Source organism: Neophocaena asiaeorientalis, unplaced genomic scaffold (assembly GCF_003031525.2).
Source record: "Neophocaena asiaeorientalis asiaeorientalis breed wild unplaced genomic scaffold, Neophocaena_asiaeorientalis_V1.1 scaffold152, whole genome shotgun sequence".
NCBI lineage: Eukaryota > Metazoa > Chordata > Mammalia > Artiodactyla > Phocoenidae > Neophocaena > Neophocaena asiaeorientalis.
Window position 1 is genome coordinate 2,378,302 of NW_020185338.1, and position 6,483 is coordinate 2,384,784.

A 6,483-nucleotide genomic window follows, 5' to 3' on the forward strand; every position below is an offset into this window, starting at 1 on the left:
CGATTCTCTCCCCTTCACCTCCCTGACATGTATGTACACTGTCTAGGCTGGCCTCTCGCCCTTAACTGTCCCTCCTCCGGTCCCTCTAATTACAGCCATTCACTAGAGTCAGCCTGGCCCATTGGCTGCTTTCCCTACATCCTCCCCGAGGAGAGTCCAGGACTTCAGCCAGCCCCTCTGTGAAGACAGCTCCCACCTCCTTCCGCCTTCTTTCCTGCGTTGTTTATTTTACCTGGAGTTCATGGAAATTCTTGGATCTGTAAGTTGATCCTTTTCACCAACTTTGAGGTGTTATCAGCAATTTATATTTCAAAAAATTTTTTCTGCCTCATTTTTTTTTTCCTTTCCTTCTGGGACTGCAATTACTTCTACGTTGTTACACTTGATATTGTCCTAGATCTCAGAGGCTCTGTTCATTTTTCTTCCCTTTTCTCCCTGTTTTCTGGATGTTTAATTTTTATTCATCTTTCTTTAAAGACACTCATTCTTTCTTCTGCCCATTGAACCCACCTAGTCAGTTTTTTGTTCAGACTAAATACACTTTTAAATTCTAGAAGTTCTTTTTTTTTTTTTGCAGTTTGCATTTATCTGTCAATATTCTCTACTGTTGACTCATTACTAACGCATTTCCCTTTAATTATTTGAATATATAATCGTGAATGCTCTGGAGTCTTGTTCTGCTAAATCTCATGTGCCCACTCAGAAGTGAGCGCAGGTCACACCGTCCTGTTTCTTTGCAGGTCTAATAATTTTTTTATTGAAACTGAACATTGTGAACAACATGTGGTATCACTGTAACATTTCTGGCTTCTCTTTTGTTCTTCTGAGGGTTCTGGCGTTTTGTTTTTGTTTCTTGTCTTTTTTTAAGTAATTAACTCAAACTGCAAAATCTGTATCTCTTGGGATATGTAGCTGCTGATGTGTTTCCTCAAAGTTTTTGGTTTTTGTTTTTAGAGGCTCGCTCCCTAGGGGTCTCCCTTGCAGCTGCATATTTTAAGTGGTCAGTAGAGGTTCTGTTCAGACACTTCACTACCCTCTGTAGCCCAAGCTGTGTGGGGAATGGGAAATGCATTCATAAGTGCAGAATTTCAGAAGTCTCTTCAGGCTTTGAATTTTCTCTGGGTTCTCTGGGGTCCCCCACTCGCATGTGTAGCTGGGCAGTCAGCCAGGGATTGTGGCGTTTGCTATTCAGTCTTCCTGGCTCTCTCACTTCACTATCGCTGTGTTAGCTTTATAGCTGCTCTGCCACCTGCCTGGTCCAGACACCACCTCTGGCTGAGAAAACTGCAGGTTTTGCCACCTGAGCTGGGGAGGGGGTGGAACACCCCACTCAAGAATGCCTCAAACATGGAGAAAAGGGAACCCTCCCCTCCTTCACTGTTGTTGGGAATGCAATTTGGTGCAGTCACCGTGGAAAACAGTATGGAGGTTCCTCAGAAAACTAAAATAGAACTACCATATGACCCAGAAATTCCACTCCTGGATATTTATCCAAAAAAACCAAAAACACTAATTGGAAAAGATATATGCACCCCTATGCTCATAGCACTATTTACAATAGTCAAAACATGGAAGTAACCTGAGTGTCCATCAACACATGAATGGATAAAGAAGATGTGGTATATATATATACAATGGAATATTACTCCGTCAAACAAAAAAAGAATGAAATATCACTATTTGCAGCAACCTGGATGTATTTAGAGGGTATTATGCTAAGGGAAATAAGTCAGACAGAGAAAGACAAATAGTGTATGATATCACTTACATGTGGAATCTAAAAAATAAACTGGTGAATATAACAAAAAAGAAGCAGATTCACAGATACAGAGAACAAACTAGTGGTTACCAATGGGGAGAGGGAAGCAGGGAGGGGCAATATAGGGATATGGGATTAAGAGGTACAAACTATTATGTATAAAATAAGCTACAAGGATATATTGTACAACATGGGGAATATAGCCAATATTTTACAATAACTATAAATGGATTATAATCTTTAAAAATGGTGAATCACTATATTGTACACCTGTAACTAATATAATATTGTACAGCAACTAAACTTCAATTTAAAAAAAAAAGAATGCTTTGAACTTGCCTTCCCACTCCATGAAGGAGCTGTGCTTTCATGAGTAAGCACTTCTCAAGCTATTTGCCTCTGATCATTTTCCAGGGCCCTGTGATGGTCATTTTGATAACTTTGTCCAGTTTTATATGCATTTCCTGAAGAAGGTACTCACCTCATGCCACCACTTTCAGAAGGAGAATCTCTTTTGTCTCTTTTTCAGTCCTGAGATTTAGTCTTAAATCCCCAGCTGCCTCCTGGACATTTCAGTTTCTTCTGGACCTTCTCTCCCCACTTAGTGCAGCATGTGCTTCTCAGCCCCTGGGCTTTTGAGTTATTCAGGCTTGGGTTCAAATCCTGACCCATAACCCTTCCTAGCCACATCCTCCTTAACCTCTCTGAACCTCCATTTCCTCATAAAATAGGGATGATAATACCTCTTCCTCAGATCTTAGTGAGAATTAGATAAGACGTGTCACGAGCTTTCACACAGTAATTATTTAATCAATGGTAGCTACGTTTTTTTAAAAAATTAAACTCTAGGGCTTCTCTGGTGGTGCAGTGGTTGAGAGTCCACCTGCCGATGCAGGGGACGCAAGTTTGTGCCCCGGCCCGGGAAGATCCCACGTGCCATGGAGCGCCTGGGCCCGTGAGCCATGGCCGCTGAGCCTGCGCGTCTGGAGCCTGTGCTCCACAACGGGAGAGGCCACAACAGTGAGAGGCCCACGTACCACAAAAAAAAAAAAAAAAAAAAAAAAAAAATTAAACTCTAAATTTTTAGATAATTATGGATTCACATGTAATTATTAGAAATAATACAGAGAGACCCTGCATACCCTTTACCCAGACTCCTCCAATGCTGACACCTTGCACTACTGTACTACAAGATCACAGCCAGGATCTCGAGAGGGACACAGTCAGGATGCAGAACATCCCGGTTGGGATCCCTGTACAGCCACACCCATTTTGCTCTCACCCCCGCCCCCTCCTTAACCCCTAGCAACCACCCATCTGTTCTCATTTCTGTAATTTTGCCATTTCAAGAATGTTAAATAAATGGAGTTATATAGATTGTAACCTTTGGGGATTTTTTTTACTCAGCATAGGTGTTAGTTTTCTAGTACTGCTGTGGCAACAAGGTATCACAAACTGGGTGGCTTAAAATAACAGAAATGTATTGTCTCTGAGTTCTGGAGGCTGAAAGTCCAAAATCCAGGTGTCGGAAGGGCCATGCTTTCCCGACGGCTCTAGGGGAGAACCTGTCCTAGGTCCCTCAGCATCTGGCGCTGTCACCAATCCTTGGTGTCCCTCGGCTTTCAGCTGCGTGACTTCTGCCTCCATTATCCCGTGGCTTGCCCTCTGTATCTGTGTCTTCACCTGGCCGTCTTTTTATAAGGACGGCAGTCCTAGTGGACTAGGGCCCCCCCTCCTCCAGTGTGACCTCATCTTAACTATTACATCTGCAATGATTCTATTTCCAAAGAAGGCCACATTCTGAGGTCATGGGGGTTAAGACTCAAACATATCTTTTTGGGAGGTGGACACAATTCAATCTATAACAACACAATTTCCTAGAGATTCACTATTAGTGTTTTTTAAAATCCCCTTATATAGTAATTATCTGTTCATGTATCTCTCTCCTAATAGATTGTGAGCTGTAAGGTCTTTTCCATCTCTGTGTCCCCAGCAGCACTTCTGGTATACAGTAGGCACTCAGGGAATAGGTGTGGATAAAGGTATGGCCAAGGCCTCCCCAGACCCATGGTGTCTGTGCCACACCCACCAAGCCCAGTAAGGCCCTCACCAGCTGCCATTCCCAACGTCACGGCCTCCGGTTCCTTTGTTCCTCTTCCAAGCCATCTCCTAAACTCTTTCCATTCCCCCTTTGAGTTCTCCCTAGCCTCAGTCTTTCTCTCTTTCCCCATCCTATCAGGCTCTTAAAGCAAGGATTGAAATGGAATAGAAAGTAGAGAGGAAAAAAAACATGGCTGAAACTCAGTTATGAAAAATAGAACTCATAATTAGGAAAATAATATATAAGGACATTTAGGGTGTAATGGCATCCCACATACATTCTAAAAGTGAACAAAGAATGAATCAGACGTTGCTTGCTTGGAGGTGGCTTCCTAGAGTGATTTCTGCAGCAAAAGCATAAATGACAGTGCCATACTAAATCCTTCATGTCCCAGTTGATTTTCATGGCACAATCAGAAAGGTCATTCTAGCAAAAATGTTTGACGGCCTCCTGGACTCTCAAAATTCAATCACTCTCTTTCTACATGTCACCACCCGCTTGTTGAAGCTCTTGTCCTGGAGTGTTAACTGGTCTGTCCTCACCACATCCTCCCTGGACCAGACCTTTGCTTGAGACACAAGCAGCTCTCCAGCATCACTGTCCCAAAGTCCAGCATCGTTGTCAAGATTCAATGTTCTGCTCTTGCATCTGGATGGCAACATCTGACAATCAGACATGAGCAAGAGACTGAGGACAAAGCTATGGACCCCGTGTGCTGGGAAGCGGAGGTGGTGACTGGGTGGCACTGGTTTTATAACGGCTGAACTCATTAGTAAAATGGCAGCGTTGCTTCCTGTAGCCTGGGACTGTTGCTTGCTGGGATAACAAACACCTCCATAATGAAGACCCCTCTGATCCCCTCCACAGGGATTTGTGGTCCAAGCTGCCAGCAGGATGGACCCGCCCAGAGGTTCACCTTAATCAGAGCAGGAGTTCAGAGCCTGGCTTTCCCCAGCCCACCTTGGTTCACAGCTTAGCTCCTCAACCTCCACCCAGCTGGGTGACCTTGGGCAAGTCACCTGACCTCTTTGCTCCTCAGTTTCCTTCTCTGTAAAATTAGGTTTTAAATGAGATAATGCACGGGAAGCCCACAGTGTGGAGCTTAGCACATAATAAACACTTATTGTACATATCCTGTGGTTCCAGCTGACTCATTTTTTCTCATCTGCTCTGTATACAATCTGGCTTCCAGGCTCAGAGACCTACCTACATTCTGCAAAGAACTGTGCTTATTCATTCATTTGTAAGGGGAGGTGGAAGGTGACAGAAGTTAGGAGAAACCCTAAAACTGAGAACAGCAGACAACGAGTCCTTCCACCTGCTAAGAGAGGTACCAGATACACCCTTGCAGGGCTTGGTCCTATCAACTCCCATCAGCCACCATGATGGTGCCTATAAAGGAATTGGAGAGAGAAGGTCACACCTGGAAGCAGAAAGTACTTTGGATTTTCTCTTCCCCCTCCCAAACCAAGTGAGCAAACCCAAGCAGAGTCACCCCTAGAGATGTGGGGCTCCCCGTCAGAAAGGGGATGAGTGCAGGTTCCCTGGCTGCAGGTTTGCTAAGTTGCAGACATATGGGGGTACCAGGCTGCAGCACGTGAGAGTAATTTTGGTGGGAACTTGACATGTATGCCTGTAGTTGGGGGGCCCGTGTGGGAGGGTGACTGGACCAGCTTGCTGTGGCCATTGGAAGAGGGGGCAGCCTGATTGTTGCTCATCGTGGAACAAGAGGATGCCACAGAAAATAGCTGGCTTGAACCTTCAGTGGATCCCAACCAAGAGGCGTCTGCCAGCATGTAGGAACCCCAGCAGGGGGAGTCTGTGTGGCATACCCCCAGGGGCAGGAGGGGGGTTGTTCATGAGAGGTCAGCTGGAGAATTTGAAGCCAAAGTCAGGGAACAGAGCAGTGTGGAGGTCCTCATGGGGAGGCTCCACAGAATCCCAATGTGCTTCATGAAAGTATTGACATTTTGACCAGTCTGTGTCAGACAAAAGAGCATGGCAAATAGCCCCAGGTAAGACTCAGTTCTTAAAATAAGATAATATCACTTCCTTGGGGAGCATTTGTAAGCATGAGGAGGTATTTTTTGTTGGCATAATGATTGGGGGGAGGGGTTGTCCTGGCATTTAGTGGGCCAGAAAGCTGGACATCTCATGATGCCTGAAACAGTCTATCACAATGAAATGGCCCTTCAGAAATGCAACACACTCCAGAATCACAAAAGACACTAAATAGCCAAAGCAATCTTGAAAAAGAACAAAACTGGAACTATCATGTTTCCTGATTTCAAACTATATTACAAAGCCATAGTATTCAAAACAGCACAGTACTGGCATAAAAACAGACACACATATCAATGGAACAGAATAGAGAGCCCAGAAATAAAGCCATACATATATGGTCAAATAATTTATGGCAAAGGAGCCAAGAATATATCGAGTTGGCCAAAAAGTTCGTTTGGGTTTTCCCATAACAACTTACAAGACAATGGACAAAGGACATCTTCTTCAATAAATGGTGCTGGAATCCCTATCAAATTGCCAATGGCATTTTTTATGGAATTAGAACAAAAAAATCTTAAAATTTGTATGGAGACACAAAAGACACCGAATAGCAAAAGCA